Source organism: Megascapheus bottae, chromosome 16 (genome assembly GCF_031878675.1).
Source record: "Megascapheus bottae isolate mThoBot1 chromosome 16, mThoBot2.hap1, whole genome shotgun sequence".
Classification (NCBI taxonomy): domain Eukaryota; kingdom Metazoa; phylum Chordata; class Mammalia; order Rodentia; family Geomyidae; genus Megascapheus; species Megascapheus bottae.
Window position 1 is genome coordinate 34,549,921 of NC_143524.1, and position 12,995 is coordinate 34,562,915.

General features: G+C 36.3%; 1 long non-coding RNA gene across 1 annotated transcript in view; it reads left to right on the forward strand.

The window, feature by feature from the left end:
* LOC150053145 (uncharacterized) overlaps positions 1-12,995 on the forward strand; it is a 39,373-nt gene that overhangs the window by 1,080 nt on the left and 25,298 nt on the right. The window contains exon 2 of the long non-coding RNA XR_016538074.1: positions 1,732-1,820. This is a non-coding gene — a long non-coding RNA (uncharacterized LOC150053145). The remainder of the gene's footprint in view (positions 1-1,731; positions 1,821-12,995) is intronic.

Consider the following 12,995-nt stretch of genomic DNA (forward strand, 5'->3'; position numbering starts at 1 on the left):
TAATAGAAATCATTGAGAAAATTAAAGAATTTGGCCAAAGTAAAAAAAAAAAAACTAGAGTTCCCTTTCCTTTTCTGTAGATTAGAGGGAAAAATAAGAGTTTTCTAATTGGTTACCCAAGTGCTTATCTTAAAATATAGAAGTCTATTGGGTCGTTTCTTCCACCAGCTGAAAGAAAAAAGAAAAAAAATTACTCATTTCAGAAAACACATTTGAGGAAACACATTTTTTAATCTTATGAATAGAACTCAAAGATTTAAGTAGGAAAACTCAATAGAAAACATTTAAAGCTACAGAGGAGCACCAACATTATAGAAATGCTCATTAAAAATTTCTCTGCAATTCTAAACATCACACACTAAGAACAAAGGAAGATATTCTTAGGAGAGAATAGCAAGGGCTCAAGATCATAAAAATGATGCTTAATGAAATGAACTCCAAGAAATGTAAGTGGGATTTGTTACTATTATTATACTGTTTGAGATTCTTTTTTTCTTTCTTTTTTTTTTCCTGTCACTGCTTTTGATTTCTGTACCATTTGTCTTGTATATATGCTTATCTGATTTGGGAGAGAAGGAGAAGCACAGAAATGGTGAATCAATTAAGCAGTCAAACCTACTAGACATTATGTTGGAAATGAACTATACAACTTTGAGGAGAGGGAAGCCAGGAGGGCAGCAAACTGTGAGAGAATGAGGGAGGGGATGACACTGTTAAAAAGAAAATGAACTCATTACCTGAATCATGGAACTGTGTCTCCCTTGTACATCATCTTTACAATAAAAAATTTAAATAAATTCTCCTGCAAAAGAACAATGGATTAGAAAGTTAGAATAAATTTAGACTAAAATTTTTGTGATTTTTTTTCAACCTGAGGGTTAAACTTTCTTAAACTGAGGTTGTTGACAGAGATAAGATAAAGATGGCAATGGAAATAGTTAAAAGCTAGAAATTCAGTTTCTTGAGTTTGGGTTTTAATCCAGCTGTTCTTACTATGGCATTAAGTAAGTTATATAACTTTTACAGGCCTCATTCTTCTCAAATGTAAATTGGGCAAGTTTAATTTAAATGTCTTTTGAATTCCCCTTGGTCTTAAAAAGCTACAATGCCTGTATGCAAAAAAAAAAACATATAGACATCCTTAAGATTCACTTTTCAGAATGCCAAAAGCAGTGTTTGAATTATTTATACAATCCAACTAAACCAAACTTTTAGTGTTGACAAGTAAAATGTAGAAGAGTTCAAACAAAGAAACGTTGTCAAAAAAATAAAAGTAAAAGATATCTTCATAAAAATAACTTCCTTACTCTTTAAAGTTCTTTCAACTATTATTAAGATCTTTATGGGGCTGAAAATTCATCTCTGCCAATAGCCAGCACCTGAGAGAATTATAAAATAAAATTTAAGAATGTGACCAAAGCCCACCAGAAGTTTTGCTTAGATAATATATGTGCAAAAAGAATGATCTCTCTATGTTTATAGCAACTCCCTTCTCTGTCTACACTCTTTATCAGTGATTAGAGGTCAAGTTATTTAATTGTTCTTCTGCCAAATTTAAACAACTAATAGCTTTTGTCATTTAGATTTTTAAAACATAGGACAGTATCTGTGGTGATAAAGGACCTAATTTAATAGCCTGTGTTTGATTTCTCTTAGCACTGTGTACCCAGCCTCATTTTACTTCACTTTGACTTCTCTGATAATCTCAACTGGTAGTCTTTCCACTTTCAGAAGCTTTCTTTACCAGTTTGATGATCCATGAAACAGAATCCTGGTACTCACCATCCATCTCTCAAGTTATTTGGAAACAATACAACCCTGTGAGTACTGGTTGGTTGTCCTTGTTTTAAACAGGTCCTTGTCCTCATACTCCTAAGACCCAGAGTTACTCTATGTGAGCCAGTTTTGTAGGAAGAGCATTCTGAATACACACCAGTAACACACTAATGTTCCGATTAACTATGGATGAACCCTCTCTAGATCTTTTCATTATGAGAGCTTAAAGCTATCCCTACTGGTTCAGCACTTATGGACCCTATTGTCACTGGCAGAACTTCCAGATGTCATCCCATTACTTGGCTAAGCTTAGCTGTTAAAAACTTTCATCTGAGCTGGGTGCCAATGACTCCTAGCTACTCAAGAGGCTGAGATCTGAGGATCGTGGTTCAAAGACAACCCAGGCAGAAAAAAATCATTGAGACTCTTTTTTTTTTTTTTTGTGGGTCATGGAGCTTGACCTTGGAGTGGGCACTGTCCCTGAGCTCTTTAGCTCAAGGCTACTACCCTACCCTTGAGCCAAACCCCACTTCCCATATTTTCTAGAAGTTAATTGGAGATAAGAGTCTCAGGTCCTTTTGTGCCGAGGTTGGCTTTGAACCTTGATCCTCAGATGTCAGCTTCCTGAGTAGCTAGGATTACAGCACACCCAGCTCAGTAAGACTCTTATCTCTGATTAAACAAAAAGCCAGGTAGGGCTGAGAGAGTAACCTAGAGGTAGAGTGCTCACCTAGCATGCACAGAGCCCTGGGTTTGATTCCTCAGTACCACATACACAGCAAAATCCAAAAGTGATGCTGTAGCTCAAGTGGCAAAGCTCTAGCCTTGAGCAAAAAGTGTCTAGAGACAGTGCCCAGGTGCTGAGTTCAAGCCCCAGGATTGGAGAGAAAATAAAGAAAGATTAAAAAAAGAAAAAAGCTAGCTAGAGATATGGCTCAAGTTGTAGAGTACCAGCTGTGACAGTATGAGGCCCTAAGTATAAGACAAATACTAGTAATAATGCTCTTACTATTGCTATTGGGAGAATTCTTGTATTCTCATGCTATTAATACTAGAATCATATAACTTTCAATTAAATTCCATGAAAACCTTATAAGGTCTAGTAAACTTGAAAGAATTGGCATTTAGAAACTAAAAAGTCTAGTTTTCTCTAGTATAGAAAGAATTCTCCTGTTTACAATGTGCAGTGGTAACTCTGGTGCCTAAGTATGTGAATAATGTCTATTTTTCTTCTAGTTAATTCCCATCTCAGAATCTGCATCTCACTTTTACCTGGGGTGTGTGTGTGTGTGTGTGTGTGTGTGTGTGTTCATCTTAGGGGCTTGAATTAAGGGCCTGAGCACTGTCCTTGAGGAGGAGGAGGAGGAGTAGTTGTTGTTGTTGTTATTGTTGTTGTTTGGCACTTGACCACTTGAACCACAGCTCTACTTCCAGCTTTTTGATAGTTAGAAATAAGAGTCTCAGAGACTTTTCTGTCCAGGCTGACTTCAAACCTCAGTCCTCAGATCTCAGCCTTCCGAGTAGCTAGGATTATAGGCATGAGCCACTGGCACCCAGTTATTTACTGTTTTAATTCAGGTATTTTATTGAGTGCTCACTATTTAAAGATGTTCAATTCTATCTAGCATATTTTTTAATTTCCTCCGAACTGCACCTTATCTTAGAGATAAGGCTCACACATATAAACTATGGAAGAGGCACAATGACAACAACAAAAGACCCATTACTACAGGTACCTCAGGAATAGGAAAAGAAACAATTTTCTTCCAGAATACCTTCTAGGTGGCTGTCTCATTTTATTCTATTTGCTTCTCCTCTTCTGTAAGTTCTCTCTCCCTTTCTGTCCTCTTTATGTCTCCTACACTCTCTGTTTTTGTCCCTAAATTTAATTCTCTAGCTTCTTCTGTTCTCTTCTGTGCCATGCTCCTCCAAAAATCTTAACCTCTCTTACTTAATTAATGCATGTATTTATTCAACCTTTATTAAATACATTACATTGTGCTGGGCACTGCTAGATGACAAAGATACAATGATGTTGTGGTTGGTTACATAGTCTAGTGGAAAGTGAGACATGCAAGAAATACTGAAGCCCAGTATAATGAGAGCTGTGATAAAGAAGTGGGCTCAGTGTGCTCTGAGAGCAAGTAAGGTATAATATCCTGAGAAATATGGAATGTGTTGTATGTGGGCTTAGTACTGAAAGATAAATACAAGTTACATAAGTACAGTAGAGAGTAGGTTAAGCTGAGCAGAAGAAACAAGTGCATACAAAGCTTTACAGGTACGCACTCCTGGTATATTGGGTTAACTAAGCATCATATGGCTCTAAAATGGAAGAGAAAAGCAAAAGCACATACTAGAGAGGAGGGAACTAGAGAGATGATGTTGCCCTAATACAAAACAGGAGTCTACTCTTACTATTAGTTATATATAAACACTTGTTACATTTGTTTGTTTACATGACTACCTGCAAAATATAGTTTTTGGTTGTTGTTATTGTTTTGGGTTTTTTTGCCAGTCCTGGGACTTGAACTCAGGGCCAGAGCACTGTCCTTGGACACTTTTTGCTCAAGGCTAGCCGTCTGCCACTTGAGCCACAGTACCACTTTCAGCTTTTTCTGAGTATGTGGTGCTGAGGAATTGAACACAGGGCTACCACTAGGCGAGGCTCCCAGCCAAAAATTATACTTTTCTAACATAATAATTCTGTATTAGTTCACCTTAGCTCAGTCTCACTGCCTAGCACAATAGATGTTACCTCATCTGGTGGCAAGGGCTCAAAACTTTCTCATGTATACATATATTTCTCAAACAATTTAACTTGTATGTTTGCTTTATCAGTCAGTAAGTTGTAACAGAAAATGTTAAAATGTCATTGAATAAAAAGTTTCCATATTGTTAAGATTTATTTTTTTTGGCTGGGTACAGTGGCTCTCACCTGTAATCCTAGCTACTCAGGAGGTTGAGATCTGAGGATCAAGGTTCAAAGCCAGCCCAGGCACAAAAGGACCTGAGACTCTTATCTCCAATTAACTTCTAGAAAATGGGAAGTAGGGCTTGGCTCAAGGGTAGAGTTGTAACCTTGAGCTAAAGAGCTCAGGGATAGCGCCAGGGCACAGTTCAAGCCCCATGACCTACACACACATTAAAAAAAAAATGTTCCTGAGCTTTTTTGCTTAAGATTAGCACTGTTCAATTTTCTGGTGATTAATTAAAGATGAAAGTCTCACAGACTTTAATGCCTAGGCTGGCTTGGAATCATTATACTCAGATCTCAGCCTCCTGAGTAATTAGGGTTATAGGCATGAGCCACCAACACTCAGAAAGAAATACTTTAATTTAAACTACTTTCACAAAGTCAGTAAAAGATATACAAATATATAATATATACACATGTTTATGTTTTAATTTCAAGAATAAGACAAGTGTTTAAGCAACGTATAGGTGGAGATTTATCTTGTGTGGTTGTTGTTCTTAATGTACTAGGTTATTTCTCTTCTCTTTTGTTGCCCTTTGGTTAATCTCATATTGTTACTGTATCTGACTTGGTTACCTGGTATATTGTATATAAATTTGTTTATTTAAAATAGGAAAGGGAAGGGGAAAACAAGATGATTGGGAGGGGATGGGGAAAGGGAAATGGGGACAAAAACATGAGAAGGGGTATCAGTGTGTGAGAAGTAATGTACCTACTATCTGGTGAATGTAACTGTAACCACTCTATACATTACCTCGACAATAAAGAAAGATTTTTTTAAAGAAATGTATAGGTGGATTTTTTTTAATCCAAGTAAGGATAACTTAATTTCTTTGCTATGAAAGAGTACATTCTAGTACTTTAACCCCCCTTTTCATTTTCTAGTCTTCAAAGAGCAACAACTGTATCTCTGTCACAAATTCACTGCTATATTTTTAATATAAAAATTGGTATTTTTCAAGCTATCTTAAATCCCTTACTATTAATCCAAAATTTCCTAGATTTTTTTTGTTTTAAGCCTAAAACCTGAACCTTGAACAATAAACAGCAACGTAGACTCTTTCCAAGTTTTTCTGTTCCCTCCTTAGACAAGCAGTAGTTTCTTCAGCTCTGGCTATCCCCGAAGATCTAAAGGGTCACAGCCACGGCAGTGGCAGCCTACCGTTGACACTGAACTTGTGGTTAATTGTGGAGTTCTGCCACAAAACCACCTCACTACCACAAGCTGGATATTTGCCCAGGAGAGTGACAAACTGCCAGGCCAAGCAATCTACAGGAGGCAGCAAGAGCAAACTGCGTTTCACCCCCAGGCAGCAGTCATTTCTAGATTCTAAATGGAACCCGCAATGGGTCACACCATAGAAAAATTTAGAAGTATGCTTTCTCCATAAACCTACTTGAAATTTTATTCATTCTTTTTTGCAAGAGAACCTCAAGAGAATCAATCCAATATATTATGTAGCATTATCAACTGAATTAAACTATTCATTATTTTAATACAATGCAATTGGTATAAAATTATAGCTGCATTATTCTCAACTGCTATATGAACTGCCTACCTCTGATCATTGCAATAGAAGCAAGTAATATATCTTTGTGTATGTTACTAAGCTGTACACAGAAGCATACAAACTCTGGGAATTTTATTGGAAAGGCAAAGCACCATAAAGTGAAGGAAGGAACTTTAGCATCCATCTGATCTAGTTTTCACATTGTAGTTACTTCTTCTAGGTTATTGACATCTCGCATTACCTACCTCCTCTATGAAATGAAGATAACATTGTCAAGCTCTCAGAGTTATTGTGACTTAAGTAAAGTGGTATATGTAAGGTAACTAACAATGAGTACATGTTCACTAAATATGTTAGTTGATTTTTCTTGCTTCCACCTTAGTCTTTTTAATTGCCTATGGATTGCCAGAATTCTTCTACTCCTAGTTTTTACTATGATCTTCAGATTATGCTACCTATACAACTCTTTCTCAAACTATTCTCATTGTTATTTCATTCCACTAAGTCTTTGCCTTCTTATAACTGAAAATAGATAACAGCTCTCTTGTATAACAAAGCAAATGATATAGGGGTTTTAATGGATCTAATTACTGTAAATGCAGATTTTGCTTTTTTTTTTTTATGCCAGTCCTGGGCTTGATCTCAGGGCCTGAGCACTGTCCTTGGACTTTCTCAAGGCTAGTGCTCTACCACTTGAGCCTCAGCACCGCTTTCGGCTTTTTTCTATGTATGTGGTACCGAGGAATCGAACCTGGGTCTTTGTGCATGCTAGGCAAGCACTCTACCACTAGGCCAAACTCCCAGCCCCTGCTTTATTTTTTTAATGACAACATATTACTATTATTATCTTTGTAGGTCTCCATATCTCAGAAATTAGCCCAAAAATTTATTTAGGAACTAGAACCTTTCTGTACATCACCTTTGTAATAAAAAATTAAAAATGTTTTTAAATTGATTTAGGACCTCTACTAATAAAGTATGAGAGAAATAGAAAAATTCAAATCTCAAAATCAATTTTAAATACTGAGAAGGCAAGGAAATATTTATGTTTTGCAAAATTTTATTTATTCATTTAGCATGTACCAGGTTCCACTTAGATGCTAAAGCTACAAATATGAATAAAGTATAACCATTACCTTCTATTTAGTAGAAAACACGTAAACAAGTACAGTACACTGTGTGTTATAAGCTGCGCACAGCAGCATAGAAGCTCTGGGAATTTTCACTGTCAAATACTCAGAGATCTTGAGAAGATATCAATGGGACAAAGAAGAGATAACAGAGGAAAAGAGCCTGGCCTGGGTATAGATGAATAAATAGGGGACAAAAGCACGAGAAGGAGTATCAATGTGCAAGAAATAATGCACCTACTACCTGACAAATATAACTGTAACTTCTCTATACATTATCCGGACAATAAAATAAAAGAAAAGCCAAGGGACAGCCCCTAGGCCCTGAGTTCAAGCCCCCCAAAAAGAAAAACAAAAGGTTAATGCCTAAGTTCTTAGAAGCCAACTAGATATTCAAGCATTCAGTCTGTTATAGTGTTTTTATTTAAGTTTAAATAAAAATTGGCCTCATAACCACATCTAGTAGGAAAAGGGAAAGAGGAGGAATGTTTTAATAGCCTTTTCATATACTTGTTGATCCTCTTTGTTATTAAATTGAAGCATGTCATACATTAGTGTCATAAGTGTCAGTTGTAATTTAGAATCTAAAACCATTTGAGTAAATGTTTTTACTCCATCAGATTAAAATCATTCCATGATATTAAAAGTATTCTCGCACAGAAAAATAGGGGCTTCCTAGGTAGGCAAAGGTAAAGCATCCAGAGAGCAATATGTGCAAAGCCACAGAAGTATCACAGGCATTTCTAGAACTGTAACCAGGTTGTTATGGTTTGGAATTGAGGGATAATGGGTGTGACAACATGAGGCTGTACTATATGTAGAAGTCAAGTTATAGGAAGCCTTACAAATCATTCTGGGAAGTATGGACAGCTAGATTCTGTGGATAATAAACCAAGCAGAGTCGTGGTTGATTTTTAACTGCATTTCAGAAATCAGTGCTTTGCCAGCTGCCAGTAGCTCACATCTATAATTCTAGCTACTCAGGAGGCTAAGATCTGAGGATCACAGTTTGAAGCCAGCCCAGGAAAGAAGTCTATGAGACTCAAAAGCCATCAATGGAGATGTACCCCAGTGGTAGATGCCAGTCTTGAGTGAAAAACCTAAGGGATAATGCCCAGGCCCTGAGATCAGACCCCTACTGGAAGAAAAGGAAAGTATGAGACAAAAGCTAGGTTGTATAACCTAATGGAAGTTGATTTGCAAAGGGGGGGAGGGTTGAATTAATAGCTACAGGATTTCTGATCAATCACAATGGATGGACATGGGATTGTGAATAAACTCTTCTGCTCCAGTTGATATGACTAGAATATCTTGAAACCATCAAAGACTATAAAAGTACTAGAGTACTTGAGAAAAAAAAGATTATGGTTTCAATTTGAACAGTGGATTCTAAGTAAAGGCATTTCCTGCTGTTAAAGATATATATGAACCTGAAGCTTGAGAGCAGTCTGAGCAGGAGATAGATATTGGAAGTCTGGAGTAGATAAGAAGCGGAGCCCATGGCCAAAAGGAGCTACCTTCTCCAAGAGTATATAATATGAGAAGCAACAGGAAACCATTTTTGAACTTTGAAAAAGACTAGCATGTAAGGGACAAAGAATTCTCAAGATAACTACAAAGGAAGTAGCAAACTGAAAAAAGAGAACAAGCAAGCATGATGTCACAAACCAAAAATGAGGAAAGTTTCAAAGACAAAAACCCAAATGCAGTATTCTACAAAGATGAAGACAGGAACGTATCACAGGAAGTCTTTGTTGACCTTATATGGAATTGCTGCAATGTAGGAGCAGAAGCCAGATTGTAGTATATTGACAACTAGCTGAATACTTTTGACATTAATTACCAAAAGAAGGTTTAATTCTGGAAAGATAGCCAAGAGAAAGCTTTACCTTTAGGTTAACCTTTTTTTTAGTTTTAGCTTTGAAAAAGCATCTTTTACACACACACACATACACACACACACACATTTTTCTCTTGCATAGAAAATATATTTGTTAGGCATGATGGTGCATGTTTATAGTCCCAGCTACTCAGAAAGCAGGAAGATCAAAAGTCTAAACCAACTTGAGAAACTTAGAAGGTCTGTCAAAAAAAAACAAAGGCTGGAGATGTATCTCAGTAGTAGAGCCCTTGCCTAGTGAGGCTCAGTAAAAAAATAATAAGTTTAAAATAACAGGCTTACCTTAACGATATTGCTACAGTCTTTCCTACATTTTCTTATAAATCATTTTGTAGGAACTAGTGTTTACTTTGTATTTATACTGACTCCCTATAATTAAGAAACAAAAAATATATGAATCACTGGTGACTCACACCTGTAATCCTAGTGACTCAGGAGGCTGAGATCAGAGGATCGCAGTTCAAGGCCAACCCAGGCAGGAAAAGTCTATGAGATTCTTATCTCCAATTACCCACAAAAAGCTGAAAGTGACACTGTGGCTCAGATGGAAAAATGTTAGATTTGAGCAAAAAAAAGCTCAAGAATGGTGCTCAGACCCTGAGCTCAGGCTTCAGTACTGGCACACGCGTGCACACACACACACACACATGCACACCCCACAAAATACAGCAGTGATATCGCAAATTCTGAATATTACATACAAAAATAGATCAGTCCTACGTGACTCTGAGAAATTATTTCAACTGGACAGTTTTCTAGCTTCAAAGAATAGTGCTATATGAATCTGATTTTTCTTGTACCCACTTGAAGTCAATGAGGGGTCTCCCTTAAAAAAGGAAGTTCAGATCATAAAATCATTTAAGTGGACATGTTGATAATATCTGCTTAAGAATACTTTAGTTTCACTAGGCTTAGAGTTCATAAACAACAAACTATATCTAATAAATTAAAAGCAAAATATTTATACAACTAGGGAATTTTTAAATGTTTGTTCAGATAATTAACAAAACCGACAATCTTTTATGTCATTTTCCTGCTAAATAGCCAAGATTAGTGGCAATGCTTCAATTTTAACCTAACATCAATCTTCACTAGAATTATGCTTGGACTTTTCCCAGTGACAACTCGCTAGCAGTGTTTGGTACTTTGGTAACTATATTAAATGTAAGTGCAAACTGTGAAAAATAACAAAAACACTTATATAAATTTAAGATTTCAAGACTGTATTTTGGGGATGTGTAACCATATTTGAAAGGACCATCTAATATGAACAAGACTTAAAGCAAATCTAAACTCTTTAACCAACCAATCTCCTGAGCATAGCTGATTTTATTCCTTCAAGAAACTCCTTTTTTACAGGTGAAAAGGTTTACATCAGATTTCCCTTCATTATAACCTCTCTAATGTTGTCGGGACCAGCAACCCACTCTCTTTAAACAAATACCAGCCAACCAGGAAACCATGAGTTTTTATTGTGCTATAAAATAGACCAGACATTTCCAAACCTTCATAGGAATGAACCTGACTGAATCTTTACTAAATATAGTTTCAAATAAACTGTGGGCTCCAAGTTTCTCTAACAATCAAAATTCCTTCATCAGTCTCTCTCAGGCTCTATTCTTTAAGAGTTGTATTGCAGGCAGTTTTTCCAACCACATGTTCATAATAAGAACAAAAGTCTACACTTTATTTACTGAAGTGTAGGAATGGAGAAAATTGGTAGCTTCATACTTTTCATGTATTCACATTTGTCAAAAATTCTGCTTTCAATTGCTCTGCACCCTACTGGGTCCCTAAATCATGATCTGTTTCATGTATTTTTGGCACAGAAAAGATGAACTGTGCAAAGAGTATCTTCTCTTTGTTGAAACAGATTAGGGAGAGAAAAAGAAGATGCTATTGAAAGAAAGAAAAAATGCAGGAGAGTGACCATGGTATTATTTCATCATAACAAAATTGAAGAATAGTGAAAATAAACTTATTAAGTGACTACACCATATTGGATTTTTCTAATTCTCCAACTCTAATTTGCATACCAATATCACTCTCTAAATAGGGAAATTGAGGCCAGCATTTCACATCTAATAATTGAGAGATCCAAGATTTGAACCCAGATTCTCAGACTTCATAGTTCCTAGGTGGTTCCCATTGTATCAGTAATTTCTAAATTTTGGTACACAAATATCATACAAATAACTACTTTGCCAGTCCTGGGGCACTGACCTTGAGCTTCCTCAAGGCTAGTGCTCTACCACTTGAGCCACAGCATCACTTCCAAATTTTTCTGTGTATGTGGTACCTAGGAATTGAATCTAGGACTTCATTCATGCTAAGCAGGCACTCTGCCAGTAGGCCACACTTCCAGCCCCATCCAAATAACTTTATCCAAATTGTAAAAATACAGTTTGCTGAACTCCAACCCCAAAGATTCTGATTTAGTAAACTGAAGATGGTACCGAGGAACCTTTATTTGAACCAAAGGCCTCAACTATACCTGACACAGGAAGGCTAGGAACTACAGGTACCTAAGGTGGACCATTGGTTTGACTAGACCCAAGAATGTGCTTAGACATACTTCATGATGATTGTTATGGACTAAATTGTTCCTCAAAAAATTATATATTGAAGCTCTATCCTTTGGTGAATGCATTTTGAAATAAGGCCTTTGATTAAGATTACATGATGTCATAAGGGTGGGACCCTCTCCAATGATGTCTTTATAAGAGGAAGAGACGCCAGAGATGCACACACCCAGAGGCCATGTGAGGACATAGTGAAAAGGCAGCCATTCTCAAACTATGGAAGCCTCAAGCTTTAGCAGGGCCAAGCCTGTAAACACCTTGATCTTGGATTTCCAGCCTACAAAATGGTAAGAAGCATAATTAGTGTTATTTCAACCAATCATTCTGTAAATTTTGTTATGGCAACCCTAGAATACTAATACAATGAACTAAATTAACTTCCTGATTCTCCTCAATCATACCTTTCTGTCATATATCAAAAGCTGTTCAAAAGATGATCTCTAGTTATCATCACTATCATAAAAATCCCCTATGGGACATTGTGAAATTTATACAGCCTTTTGACATGTTCTGCTACATCTAAACTTTGTAACAGACTATGAAATAACCAAAACTCAGTAAGGTAGTAGAAATCACTGAGGTCTGTTACATATTGTAGAGCTGAATTCAAAACTTCTGGACCCAAATCTTAAGATACTATTTCTAAAGATAATACTTCTTCATCACAATAGAAGTGTGAATACCAAATAAAGGACTCATCTGAGAAAATGTCATTCTGTAACTCCAGAGGTTTAATATTCTTATGCCAATTTTCTAGTCAAATAGGTAAAGAAAATCCAGGCATACTCAAACATCAATAACAAAGATGACATCAGAGCACCAAACAAGATTTCTAACATTTGGTACACACAATTGATGAGGCAGTAACAAGGTGCTTCATTTATATGAATTGTGGTTTTTATGCCTCAGGGTACACACTTTTGAGAGGTTTTCTGATAGTCAAAATAGCTTTATTCAAATGCTAAGTAATAAATTTGTACAATACCTGACTGATCGATGGAGTATAGCTTAAGTAATGATAACTGTAAATAGAGAAAAGTGAAGTACAGTTAAAGACAAAGGAAATGATTCCTTTCCTTTTTTTTTCTTTTCTAGCATTTTGTTTCTATTTAGGTTAGC